The following is a 14702-nucleotide window of genomic DNA, read 5'->3' on the forward strand; positions in this document are numbered from 1 at the left end:
AAATTTCACCTTGTTTTATCACTAATTCCATTAAGTATACCAATTTTACACTTTAAAATACCAAAACAACCCAAGATTGGATTCGTCCATGTTCTGTGTCGTTTGCATGATACAACCGGATCATGAATGTGGTAAACATTACCTTTTTATATCCCATTTTGAGTTTAATGTTTCTGTTCAACAATAAATTGTTGATTTCTCCTCGCAGTAACTGGTCCTGAAATTATATTTCTTTTAGAAAATGCAAACATTTTTTTATCAGTTATAGTAAGTATGACTTCGTACCTGTAACGAGATAATGTGAAATTGATAAGCAATAAAAAAATCTGTAAATGAAATAAGTCCGGTCCACATTGTAGCCGCTACAAATTGAGAAATGATAAAAGTATCATTTAAGGTAATATTTGTACGTATTGAATAGTACATTCCTGTTGTGGTAGTGAAAGTGTCTGATAAAGTTTTGACTAGAATCAAACCTGAGATGCTATTTTTTAACAGTTTACAAATGTTACGCAGAAGTTCATGTATTTCCAGCACACTTCTTAGATTATTGTATTGAATATCAGTTTTAACATATGTCGAGAGTTGTTGGTACATGTTCGTTAAAACTGTCAACAGTGAAAGTACAACAAGTTCAAAATGAAAACGATATACTAACACTATCCAATACGTTATACCGATTATCCGTTCGTCGGAATTGTTTATTGAATCTATCACGCATGTGATTATCGGTAAGCAGTAGATCATTATAGCAACTTTTAAAATAAATCTCTTTTCTGAAGTATAGTCATGTTTTTGTTTGACTAATCTCGTTAGAATGCGATCTGTGGTCAAGAATAATGAGACTACCCATGCTATTTGATTTCTTTTTTTGTGACACGATATTATAATTCCTATGTCTTGAATGAAAACGAAAGTAAGTTCAAACAATGTTACTTGAAATTTAATTGTGCTAGTCTCGTCGAAAAATAAAATTCTTATAGCAACCACATAGCTTATTATGAAAAATGCTATCCCTATGTACGATGTATTGAAGTTTTGGTACACCAGTTCTGTTTCTCCAGTTTTGATGTTATTTTCGAATTTGTAAATCGGCAACGCTGTATATTTCCACACTTTGAATAACGGCGAAATTATTTTGGCGATGTCAGTGGTGGGACGAGCCATTCTCAAGGAATTAATATAATGAGGGAAGGCATTTATGGTAAGTGACGTTAATTAATTGTTTGGTAATTTTCATTTATGGAGGTATAAAATTATATTATTGATTTATTAATGATATTACACACTATTCATTTGTAAAGTGGTAACAAATTCTTACAACGTTCATGAATTTGATTACTAAAATACTAAGGGGGTCATTCATGAAACCCGGTAAGGCTCGATAAGGCATTGCAATTTCAAAACCATGACAACTGATATTGTTTAAAGTACACTGAACTCCAAAATTAACGCATCACTTTGATTTCTTTAATTAAAAATGCAAGTTTTGAAATATTTAAAAAAATATGTTAACAACAATAACAGCTGAACCATGGGAAATATTTTCAACACATTTTCTTACAAAAAAGAGCACATAAATGTAAAAAAAATACAAAAATTCGAAAAGGTAACATCACGAGTAAAAATGAGAAATCGAAAAAACCATCGAAATTTAAAGATTATTTTCCTGAAATCTTGTATTGTCCCCTCTGGCGTTAATTATAGCTCATTAACGTAGTGGCATGTTAAAAATGAGGTTTCTGTTATGATTTTAGCCTATATTTTGCCAAGTATCCAGGAGTGCTCTTGTTAGCTGACTGAAGTCATTTGGACGTCCTTACATTGCCTGTAACAGCTTTTCCATATTATCCCATAAGTGTTCGATTGAATTGAGGTCAGGGCTACGTGCTGGCCACTTCATAACTGATATTTCAATAGTCCTAAATTAGTCGGAAATTACCCTTGCAATATGTGGCCGTCTATTATCGTGCATATAAATGAAGTCTTGTCCTACGAATGGGGCATAAGGTACAACAACAGGTTCCAAGATGTTCGTGATATATCGATGTGCATTTAAATTGCGTCTATCCAAAACCACCAGCTCTGTAGCTACGTCTAAAGATATTCCTATCCATACCATTAATGTCCCTCCCCAAAATTCTCTTTAGTAACGAAATTACACTGCGCATATCACTCACCAGGTCGTCTATACACTATTACCTGTCCGTCAGACTTGTCTAGACAGAACCTGGATTCATCGAAGGCCAAAACAATGCGCCAATCTTGTTCGACCCAATTGACATGTTCTAATGCAAAGTTTAAACGGGCCCTCCGAAGAGCTGCAGTTAACTTGGATCCAGTGGCTGGTCTTCTCGGATGTATCTGATCCTCCTTTAGTCATTTTCTAACAGTATTTTCACCCAGGTGGAGTGCATATTGTCTAACATGCGATCTTGAAGTCGGAGAGCAGTGAGAAACCCTTCTCTAATGCTTATTAACCTTAAGTATTGGTCCTGGTGAGGTGTTGTGATCCGTTTTCGGCCTTGTCCCCGCCTCCTTGTGTACCGTCCAGCCTCCCGATGTCTTCTTAGTACTTTAGATGCGGTAGATTGGTTCATACCAAAGTGATATGCTATAGTCCTCCGACTCAATTAATTCTGAGCTAACAAAACCACTTGCACGGACTTTTTAAATCCGAAGTTGTTCCTAACATCACCCATGTTAAAAGGAAATGAAGATTGATGTCAATACTGATTCAATTTTTCAACTGTTACTAAAAAATTATTTTCGAGTAAATTTAAAAATCGAGCAAAAACGATATTTTTGCTCATTTTTGTACACAGTGGCTGGAAATTTTAATAACTCTTGTAGAATGATCTATGTTTTTCTTATATTTTCAGTGTGTATAACAATTTTTGCTTTAAAGTAAAACTTAAAAAAAAACCGTAAAAATACAAGTGATGCGTTAATTTTGGTGGTCAGTGTATTATATTGTATTTGTGAATGACCCTTAAGTACGTTTTTGGGGACGAGGATTAAATTATTTTGTTGTCAACAAGATGATCTGTTTTGTACAGTTGAATCAGATATATGACATATGTTAAAATATTTGCAACCATCTAAAAAAAGACTGTACAGAAAAAGCCTTTTGCTTCCACACAATGAATACCGACCCAACCGATTAATGTATTATTTAATGGAAAAAGTCCACAAACTGTAACATCTAGTTTATCAACGTCTCCATGTAAAACGTAAAGTGTTCTCTTAAAATATAATTATTTGATTAATGGACTTTAAATTACATCTTTCTCATTTTACCATTTTATAATCCAAGAATGTATCGATCATATTATTTAAAATAAGGTTTTCAATTAATTTGTCCTAGAAAACAAGCTTTCTTTCGCTACGCAACTCATACTAAAAAAAGAAGGTACCTGTTGTGTAATAATTTGACAAAAGTAAACCACAATAAAATTTGAAATTGAAATTAAAACCAGCCATGTCGAGGCGAGTCCATATTTTGAGATATAATTTTTATTTTCGTTGTGGACCATGATTCTTATGTGGTAGTATATTCCCGTTGTGCTAATAAATAAGTCGGTTAAGGTCTTTGCCAGAATTATTCCCTGGAAATATTTCTTCGTCAAATGAAAAATCTGTCTGATGAACAAATATATTTTCAAAACTTCTTTAATCTTTTTCTCAGAACACCTATTTTTCTTTATCATGTAATTAGCCAGCTCTCGGTACTGATTCAGCAGTACCTCCAGAAACGTCAATATGACCAACTCGTAATAAAAGTGAAAACTCCATAATGTAAAATATACTACTGTGTTTACCCCCTCGTTGGGATTGTTTACACAGTCTACCACACAACAGATAATTGTCAAAACAAATTCTACTAAAACAATTTTCATAATTGTATTTCTAACTTGGACGTGATACGTAGATTTGCATTTTTTCAACTGGTTTGTTAGTCTTTCCAGAGTTGCATATTTCGAAATTAAACTGCAAATTTCCTTCCTTCGTTTGTTAGTAAAAACTATAATCATTAAATCTTGAAGAAACACAAAGACAATTTCAAATAGTCCCACGCTGAAAACTACAACGTTGTTTTCATCGGTGTAGATTTTTTTCAAAACGAGATAAAATACAGTTAATAAAATCATAATTCCTAAATAAAACCGTTTTGAATTTTGGTCAATAAATCTATTTCCATTTTCGTTGACTTCCAATTTAATAAATGGCAGTGCGACATATTTCCAAATACTGAAAATGGGGCACAATAACTCATAAATGTTGACCGGATTTCTAAACATTTGAAACTGTATTGCGGTTTCCAGTGGTTATCCTACAAATTGACTGACTTATGGAATTAAATAAATGCCTTGTCAATCCCTGGAGACAACGATTTTTCTTCACATTTTCATGTAGATCTTACACCAAGATTGAAACTTAATGGCTGGATACATGTGTATTGCTCTAGTTTCTAGTTTAAATATATTAAAATGGATAACATGCACGACTTGTTAATGGTATGGATATTTTAGAAACAGTATTACGGTTGTGCAAGCTTATGTATTTATATGTGGGTGCACTCTTTTACGGTTCTAATATTCAGTGATCGTCTTTCTTCAGTTTTCTCTATGTGACTGCACTAAATATATCACGTACGTTGTTACACCTGTGGCCATCTGAATGAATGCTTAACATATGAAAATTTTCGAAAATATTCTTACCCAAGATATGTACCTACGATTTAATGGTAACAAACCACAAATCGTAAATTCTAATTTATTTATGTGAGCATTAATCGTAAACAGTATTCCCTACAATGAAGTATTGTTAAATGTTAGTTGCTAATGTGCTTAAGAAATTACTTTTTTGAAAGGTAGCAATTTACTGTTCATGTTATACATGACATCATTTATACGAGTATTCAGCAAGTTATCCTGAAAAAAAAAATCAATACTGTTAGATGCAGAATTGTGGAACCAATACCTGTTGAGAGATATCATCGATAATAAAAGCCAATAAAAAATTTGAAATTAATTGAAGTAAGATCCAGTCAATGTTGCCCAATCTTTTCAAAAAATAATTTTTTTCCGAGAATGACAAAATGGATTGAACCACATAAAATAGTCCGGTAGAAGTAATAAACCAGTCAGTTAAAATTTTCATCAGTATTAAGTCTCCAAATGTCTTGTTGATCATTTTGAAAATTCTTCTGAATAACGAATGCGTTTCAACAATCGCAGTCAGTTTGTAATAATTGTATCTATTACATTGTTGACCCTTCAAACGCTCGTTCAAATGGACATATTGTCTTTTCAGCACAACTAGATACACAATCATGATAATCTCAAAATGAAAATGGAAACCCCACGAAATGTAGAAGAGAATTATAATTGTTGGGTATTCCTCTAAAAAGATATATTCAAATGTGCACAGAACAACAAGTGCTGTATATTTGAATGTAATTATTCCGAGAATAAGATTTCTCACGTAGGTATAGTAAGACAATTCTTGACGTGTTACTTTCACTACAACTTTTCCAGAAAAGTATAATTGTGCAATTATTTCACAAATTTCTTCTCGTTTTTTATAACATCGAAGCAGGATTGTAGTGTTCTGTATGAAGAAAAGTGATGCTTCGGCTAAAGTTAAATCACCATCGAAGACATCAGAATAACTATTTTTAAACACCTGTTTAAAATTGAAACAAAGATAAATAACAAAAATTGCAACACCGATGTATCGAGTGTGTGATTTTAAAGGAAGAATTTTTTTTTGTTCAGTGTCGATATTATTTTCAATTTTAAAGATTGGTAAAGCTGTATATTTCCAAGTCTTGAAAATAGGGATCACTAGGTCGTAAATGCCTTTAGATTTTCTAACCATTTTTTTTCTGTAAAAATAAAAACAGTTAATTTGTTTGGAACAATAACCATTAATATGTTATAGATTTAAATCGTTATGTTACAATGAAAATCTATAATAAATGGATATAAACAGGAGGAAATAAGCACTAGTTTCTAGCAGAGAAAAAAATAGACTTATTATTAAATGAAACCATAATAAGCACGTACAGATCAATTTTGAGTGTAGATAGTCGTAAATATTTTTGGATTTCCAACTGATTCTTGTTGTCCGGGCACGCAGAGAATAACTGCCTTTTTAATGCTGACTGTTAATGTACTTAAGAAAATAATTAGAATGAGAAAATAGTGTATACGCAGGGGACAGCAATCACGATATTCTCTTCGTTACACGCAAATAAATAAAAAAATTAAGTAAACTGTACTAGATAGTTAGATACATCGTGTAGGTTACGACTCCTGTAGTAACCTGAAACAGAAGCAAAATAAAATGAAATAAATGGAAATAGACAAGGAAAATCTTACCCAGCAAATAACTGTACAATTCAACGGAAAAAGACCATAAACAAAGAACTGGAGTTTATTATTATATTCGTATAAACTATGACGGGTTTGCTGAAATTTTTAATTAATTATAGAAATTGTATTTTGAAAATCCGTAAATCTGTAAAATTACCATTTTATAAGGCAACGATTTTATACTTTTATTGTTTATTAACACCTCATTTATTATATAATGTGTGGTTAATTTGTCCTGAAACGTATTAATATTAATTATTTAATACCTAGTAAATAGAGTTTAAAAGACGAGTTAAGTTTCACAAACCTGTTCCAGAATAGCTTCCAAAATTGTGACTATCGTAAAATCTACAATTATTACAAGAGCGAACCACATCAAAGCCATGATCCAAGATAAAGCATTGTAGCTTTCATTATTCGATAACATTGAGTTTACGTATAATAACATATTCCGGTTGAAGTGCAAATTAAATCCATTAAGATTTTTAGTAAAATATAACCGCTGAAACACTTTTTTATAGATGTCACAAGTTTCCGTAAACTCGAATGGATCTCTATAATTTTTGTAATTTTGCAATTGATAATCTGATCAGTTTGTAAGTAATAATTTAGATGTCGATACTGTTCTCTTAATATGATCAAATACAAAATAATAAGTATTTGAGAATGAAACTGAAGGATCCAAGTAACGTAATAAAATGTTATGTTGAGTTTGTTTGCTGCAGAAGTTATAAATTCTGCTGTATAAGTAGTAATTGTTAATCCATATTTGACCAGTACAATTTTTAAAAAATAATTTTTGACGTCACGATAATACATAATCTTTGTTTTCGTAATGCTCCTCAGAAGTTTCTCATTCAGTAACAATTCTGAAGGGATGGTACCTATATTCTCCTTGGTTTTGTGGCATACGAAAATGATTCCTATATTGTGCACAAAGTGGAAACATATTTCCCAAATTTCAGTGTCTACCCAAAACAAATCGGTATCAACCTCGAGGATGATTCTTATATAAATCCACAACCAAATTAGATAAAACAATATACCCAAGTACATCGATTTTGACTTTACAGTAGAGAATTGTCTTCCTTCCGTACCCACTTGACCTTCCAGTCTATAAACTGGTAATCCAGTGTATTTCCAAACCATAAATACTGGAAGAATAAGGTCGCATACGTCATTTGGGTGTTGCTGCATTGCTTTTGAATCAAAACTAAATAATTAGATAGGTATCTGTGTCCAATAGCGCATGCCATCGGTATTGATTTAAGATAATAAATACCACTTAAAGTACATAAAAAAAAATCCGAATACATTTCTAATAAAGACGAAGATTTGTAAAAGAAATTGTCGTTGTTAAATTGTGTTGGTTAATTTACTTTTTGGGAAATTGCATTAGAAGACAAGATCTCATAAATTGCACGTTAGTTAGTTTAAAGCTTGTGAATGGTTACATTTCTAAGTTTATTGCTGTTAAAACACGAACACAATTTATATTTGGCTGTGTTTCAACTCTTGTTTGTTATTAGTACATGTTATTCAATGAGCATGCTTCACACCTTCAAGTGTATATTACTTTAGAATTTACATAACAATATCCCAAGGTAAATCAGGTCATGTGTACTCGGATTGGATTTGGGGATAATAGAGTTTCTGTGATAGAGATACAATAGGACAAGCTCTTGTCACTTGGTATTAAACTTAGACTGCGATATCACCAAATAAACTTGGCCCACGCATTGCACGGTACCTCTATACGTGTTTTGGAATCTCAAAATACATGTTTTAAATTCGTAGCTGCTAATAAACCGACCGAATAATGCCCGCTCCCTTGCAAATGATTTGATTCGTGTATTGCTGGTTGCATACACTTGTTGGCAACTTGCTGTGAATTTTTTCGACCCGCTGGTAAAATACGATTCAATTGTGTCGCAGACGTGGGAGATTATTTACTTATCTCTTGTGAAAGTGTTTGTTAAATGTGTGACCATAAAAACGGCTCCAGAGGAAATTCCACATTTCATGTTCTATTCACATTTTAATCTCTCCGAATACCGATGTGATGAGCTTTTGTCTTAGTGTTCAGGTTGATGATTCCTGAGAGACGCCGCAACGTTCCTTTGTAGCATTCCGCTGTTTTATTTCCACTCATATTGCCATCTCACCGACGCGACGTTTAATTTTTACTCGTGGGTAATTTGAACGGAAGGGATGGGTGAAAAATGAAAAAAATCTCGACGACACGACAAGAAAAATGAATTTTTAACGTTTTTAATAACAGAAATTCCTCAAAGCCAAAGAAGGGCAGCTATGGGTTTATATTAAAACAAGCTAGAGAACATTCTATCTTTTCGCGGAGTATTCTGTACGTTCTGAATTAAACATCGTTCACATTTTTACCGAGAGGACCGTTGACCATTGATATTGATTGTATTGCTTATCAAAGGGAGTGTGAGTGGTTGGTCGAAAATTAATTGATTAACGAGGTTTTTTTTTGATGAAAAGACACTGTTTTTACATTTTTTTAAACTTTAATAAAACCAATTAAATCGGTTTAAAAGAAAGTCCTCTGTCGTGGAATTCGCTCGGAATAATAAAATTTATACTCTGCGATGCTACGACGTCGGAACAAAGAAAACTACCATCTACTTTAAATCTGTCTGTTAATATTAGCCAAATCGGTATATTCATCGTTCCCCCTAGTTCTGGCTGTATTTGTAATTCAACACCGCACACATACTTGGCCGGGATTTCTTGACGCACCCTCTCTATTTTCAAAAGCCATTTACCTCATAGTTTAGATTCCCGAGCTTTTATCATATTCTCCCGGCCTGTGTTATCTTCAATATCCACACTGGGCCCTTATTAAGCTTTTCTATGCCTTCCTTGCATTTTCCTTATTGGATTACCTTAATTCAATATCGATATAACAAAGACCTCGCTTGATTGCATTTCGTAATATCCCGCTTGTGATGTATGTCTCGAATGCTCGGATAATTTTCACATTATTGTTTAAAGCACTCTTGATAAATCGTCTAAACTTCTTCAGAACGCATTCTTTTAAGGGCGGATTGTGCATAATAATTCAATAAGTTTTCAGCCAGAAACTAGAAATTAAACCGCGGCTATACCTCACAAGCAGTCTCTAAACCACGAACAAGGAACCCTTGATTAAGACTTATAACAAAAAAGGGTGCATCCCCCTAGGGTTAAGGAGATTTATTTATGGCCAGACGTTTTGCGTTTGATGGGGAACTTCTTTAGGTGTCCGAAGTAAAAGATTTCTGTCCTCGTTCATATTATGTAACCAACGATATTCCTGTAAATTCCCATATGTAAAGTTCTTTTTTTAAAACAAATCTCAAAGTGTTGTTATGCTGGTATGAGCCACTAGTTATTTATGATTGTTATTGGTTTGGCGACGTCAAATGTCAATTGTATGTCAGCCATTTTGATGCGAAGGCAACTGGAGCCGCAATTATTTTTAAATTTAAAATAAAAAGTAAAGTGAGAAAAATTAGCTATGATTAAATTATGTGAAGAATGCAGACAGAAAACCGACCATGCTACCAAACCCCAAACCGCTCTCTAAAAAATCCCCTTTTAGCTTCACTCTGCATTTGCTTTTGAAAAAATTTTCCATTTTTCAGTTTAGCTGTATTTCAGTTGCATTTTTCAGTGTTATTATTGTCTTTATTTCTTGTCCTTTAGAATAAAATTTGCTCACATGTAAAACTTTTCTGACATTTGAAAATTTGTGGCATAACCTCAAATCTGATCGAGGGTAGAGTTATCGAGGGAGATTTTACGATAGAGGTGTTCGGAAACGACAGGTTTTAGGGTACTACAGTCTGGTCTTTGAAAGAATTTTGACACTGACAATTGTTTTAAAAAGATGGAGTTTAGATAATAATGGAAATGTGATTGTTAGTTACGGTTACGTCAAAGCGGAAGATGTCAATACACGCACCTCTATACACCGTATGTATCGTGTAAACATAGATAAGAAATCGAAGAAACATTTTGATAACTGTTATTTCTGCAGACAGTTAAAACATGAAAATCGTAACGATAGCAGAGCATTTTGTATTTATGTTTAACATAGTATTTTTGGTAAGAATAAAGAGTCAGTTATGTCAATAATCTCTTTTTCTAGTTATGTGGAATTTTGACAACAGGTTGTGGGGTCATATTAATACTAAATGACAATAAAGCATCTCTTCCAGCTCGAATAACTGCTTTCGGAATTGTAATGTTTATTGTATCATTTTTTGGAGCATGTGGAGTGATTAGAAAAAACAGTAAACAACTAATTGCAGTAAGTTACAATTTAATTCTCATTTTTATTCGAAATGTGCAAACTTTCTAGTTATGTCTATACGTGTGCGTCTCTCTCTTTCTGTGGGAACAGCTTAGATAAGCAGATAGCATTAAGATTATTTGAAAATTTTAGCCCAACCATGTATTCATCAATTTACAATAAAAAGCGAAAAGTAAATTAAGAAAGCGGTGGTTTTTCTTCGTTCGATTTTCTGATTTAGGAGCACCTCTGCAATTTCCGTTTAATAATTTTCTCTCAAACATACATAAAATGTAATGATTCGAAGCGGGGAAGATCGATTTTGCATGGATGCGAGACGAACACTTATTCAAAGCGAAAATCACCAAAAGGCAAATTGAATTACAGAAAGGAATTAGGACCGGAGCGTGGGTCGCTTGAGGTTACGATTATTGCTGAAACCATTCCCATTCACCGACAACAGAATTCTCACGGACAGGGTTCTTTTCAGGGGAGGAAAAAATTGTTGCAAAATCGTCGAATCCAACATACATATCCTGATCGGTTCGGATCCTTTTCCGATAGAGAGATCTTACGAAATACTGTTACAAGGCCCAAACGTTTGGTCCCATTCCAAACAATTTCTAGAAGTTTCAATTCGTTTAGTTTGTCATTACAACGAGTCATAGATTTTCAATCGGAAAGCGTTTCGCTCGACTTTTCAAAGTTAAATGGAGGAGGAACAATTTTGCAAAAAGAAATTTGACTTGTGGTTTCACTTCCGACGAAACTGTAATATTAATTCTTAAAGTTACAACACCAAACGCTGCCAGTTAAATAACGCCTTGGAAAAACTCGGTTGCTGTAAAGAGCACGAAACTATTAAATTAATGTATGTAGAAGCGGCATTAAGGGATATAACGAAAGAAAATTGAAGTTTTTCTTCGGGCTTTTATATAATTTCATTAGATCTAATGTGTCTGGATCTCCTTTTCTCTAAAATAGAAAAGAGCGTACTTAGTTGAGCGGAAGGAAGTACTCCGACGGCATTTTCTTCTTTATTTGGACCGGTTTTAATATTGCAAAGTATTAATTCACAAAGTATTGCGCCTTTTTGATTTTTGAACGTCGAATCAGCGGATTTCTACGTCAAAATAAAAGAAGTAAAAAATATGACATATCAGCAGCAACTGGTCTCGGTTATATTGAGCCATAAAGCTTCAGCTTTTTCAGTTCATCTTTCACATGAAGACGATAGCACGTCTCTGAGATATTATCCAATCACATATGATTTCAGTTTCAATTCTAAAAGAAAATCACACGTAACAGCGTGACAAAACCTTCAGGTGAAGACAATATCCCCAAGGATGTAAAGCTATATAATAAACAAAAACATTGTCTCATCTCGATGAGAGTATTAAAGTGTTTCCACAAGATTCTTAGGACCCATCAGCTGTTGACTGTATTTTGTTAGGCAAATATTCGACATCCGGAAACAATACAGTCTGTTGTGAGATAGTTCGCTTTTGAGCTGAACGACGAAAACAGCACTCGAATCGCGTCAAATTCGGAAGTGTGAAATTTAATGAGCGCTTGACAGATTCGTTTATAATAAAGTATCATTCGATGGAAATGCCCCGCAGGGAGCGTCGGATCTAATAGCAATATTGAAACGGTGAAATTAGATTGGAAATGGATCGAAATCAATTAAATTTATAATGTGCTCCCTGATCAGGTGAAATCCGTCTGGAAATAAATTAAACACATCTCGTCGAAAAACGTTTCGATTATAATAACTAAGAGGAGCGTATTGCTGTGGGCCCGTTGCACCTACTGACGGCGAAATGAGAAATTCGTTTTTGGAACTTCGGAAAACAATCAGTTTTCGACTCAGACGAATTAAATTAATTCAGTCGGCATTGTTTTCATAAACAAAAAGACTGTGGAAACTTGGGTAATAACAATATTCCAACGGAAAACTGTCCATCTCTGCAGCAGGAGTCGGCCCGTTACTGCCGTTTTGGAGTGTAAAGTTTTGACAAGCTTCGTGATTAAGCTGAAACGTTAATTAAACTCTAAGTCATGAACAAGTAAGAATGCCCGACGGAATTTCTTTCCCCCGCGATCGCTGAATCTTAAAATACGAACCGTATGTTCTTTCGACACATATTTTTCTTCAGAGTATCGATTCGCGTTTCCGCTTCGCATACCACGAAAAGTGCAAATTTTATAACAAAGTGCTCAGGTAAAAACTGAACCGCGACATTGTCAGTTGGGAGAAGTTCAACTTGGACGGGAATTTTCATTAAAACTTGGTTAAAATGCACGTCGTATAAAGTAAAACTCTGTGTTAAATATTGACAGCAGGAGAGATCAAATTAATGCAGACGATCAGAAAAACTGGACGCTTTTGTGATGTTTGTAGTGGAGATGAAAAATTTTCATCAGTGGGCTCATTTCATAATTTATAAAAATGGATAGTGCTCTGACAATAAAAATTGCAGAGAAATTAATATCAACTTTAATTAAAACCGACGAGAACGTTTGACGTTTTAATTCGAAACGTAAAATTATGATGGCATATCAGTTTGAGCATCACGTATCTCCAGTATGGGCTCGCCATCTCGGCATTCCGCTACAATATTGAATTTTAGTCATAATAAATGGGGATGAAAAGCCCGGCCTGCATCGGGAGCCACCTGCACGAAAACAATGAGAATTCTTGGAGAAATATCATCTTTTTATTACTTAGTAAATAATGGGCTTATTGGCTCTGATAAAAATTTATGCAGCGAAATTTCCATCCTGCCACGATTCCAGAACGCTCCTCTTGTCTCTAACATCGTAAAAGCCGAACCCGACCCACACGCGAGGGGGTCCAGAACCGATATATAAATGAAAGGGACGGACAAATCCCACAAATAATAATGTGAATGCTAAATGTTTATTCGAAGGGTTGGTAGGTGTGTCGGCACAAAGTCGGAATCTTTTATGTGATCCAAATTTAATGAAGTGCTTTGACAGAATGTCTGCTTCGCAGTAGTCTGATGGAATTATTTTGCATGACAATGCGAAATCGAAATTAAATCTAGTTTAAAATGCCCCACCGAAGCCGCCGCATTTACTTTAATGGTTTCATTTGACGACCAAAAATACGCCGCAAGAAGTCTCCGTAATGCCGACGCGATTCTCTTCTATATTTATTGCACAAAATTTACTCACGTCGTTATTTAACGACTGAAAAGTGGCACCAGAACTTAATTTTCAAAGACTTTTTTACCTGCAACTGAAACTTGCTGCCATTTTGTCCACTATTGCACTTTCTGTGGGATTTTAACTGATTGATTTCAGTTGCAAATTACAACAAGAAACACGAATTTATAAACGAAAGTAGGAAGAGGTTCCTTTTTATTGCTGAAAAAAAGTATCTGCCACCATCACGGTATTAATAACTTAAGTCCTAAACATAACCTAACTTATTCGACAACGAAAGAATTTCTCATGTTTTCATCTTATGACGTTTACAAAATGTTGTCAAATCTTCTACTAATTTTTTAATTAGGACAAATTTCCAATCGTTCTATTGCTTTGTAAACAATATTTGATCATTAGAGGAATTATCAGCACTTTACTGAACTTTTACCACCTCCATTTATTGAACATGTTTTAAATTATTTGTTAAAACAACACATTCACGCGTGAAATCTTCTTTATTAAGGCTAATCGGGATGACCAAGTGTGCGAGAGAGATAAAGATATCGGAAAAGTATTTAGCGTTTTTTAAAGAAACGGTATGACCGATTTTCAATTTTTAAACTGCAAGTGTCCTAAAATATTACTTCAAAATGCTGCAACGTTTTACTTTTTTTATTTTTGATTCCATTCAAAAAAAAATTTTTGTTCTTCGTTATTAAAAAAAAATTAAAAATCTGCTCAACGGCGCATGTGGGGGCCAACTTCTTAATGGCAAATCTTTTTTTATTTTTAAATTTTGACAAAAAATAACGCCCGAAACAGAAATATACGTTTTCCTTTGACAATCA

General features: G+C 33.8%; 2 long non-coding RNA genes across 2 annotated transcripts; one reads left to right on the forward strand and one right to left on the reverse strand.

The window, feature by feature from the left end:
- Nucleotides 1-6384: 6384 nt before the first annotated feature.
- On the reverse strand, nucleotides 6385-6891 carry LOC138134778 (uncharacterized). The gene is made up of 3 exons (XR_011160815.1): nucleotides 6688-6891; nucleotides 6538-6615; nucleotides 6385-6476 (listed from the first exon to the last, which is right to left on the reverse strand). It is a non-coding gene; the product is annotated as an uncharacterized lncRNA (long non-coding RNA).
- A 3476-nt stretch (nucleotides 6892-10367) lies between these two features.
- LOC138135113 (uncharacterized) lies at nucleotides 10368-10886 on the forward strand. The gene is made up of 2 exons (XR_011160868.1): nucleotides 10368-10698; nucleotides 10750-10886. It is a non-coding gene; the product is annotated as an uncharacterized lncRNA (long non-coding RNA).
- Nucleotides 10887-14702: the final 3816 nt, after the last annotated feature.

The sequence above is a fragment of the Tenebrio molitor genome, chromosome 7 (genome assembly GCF_963966145.1).
Source record: "Tenebrio molitor chromosome 7, icTenMoli1.1, whole genome shotgun sequence".
In the NCBI taxonomy this organism is placed as follows: domain Eukaryota; kingdom Metazoa; phylum Arthropoda; class Insecta; order Coleoptera; family Tenebrionidae; genus Tenebrio; species Tenebrio molitor.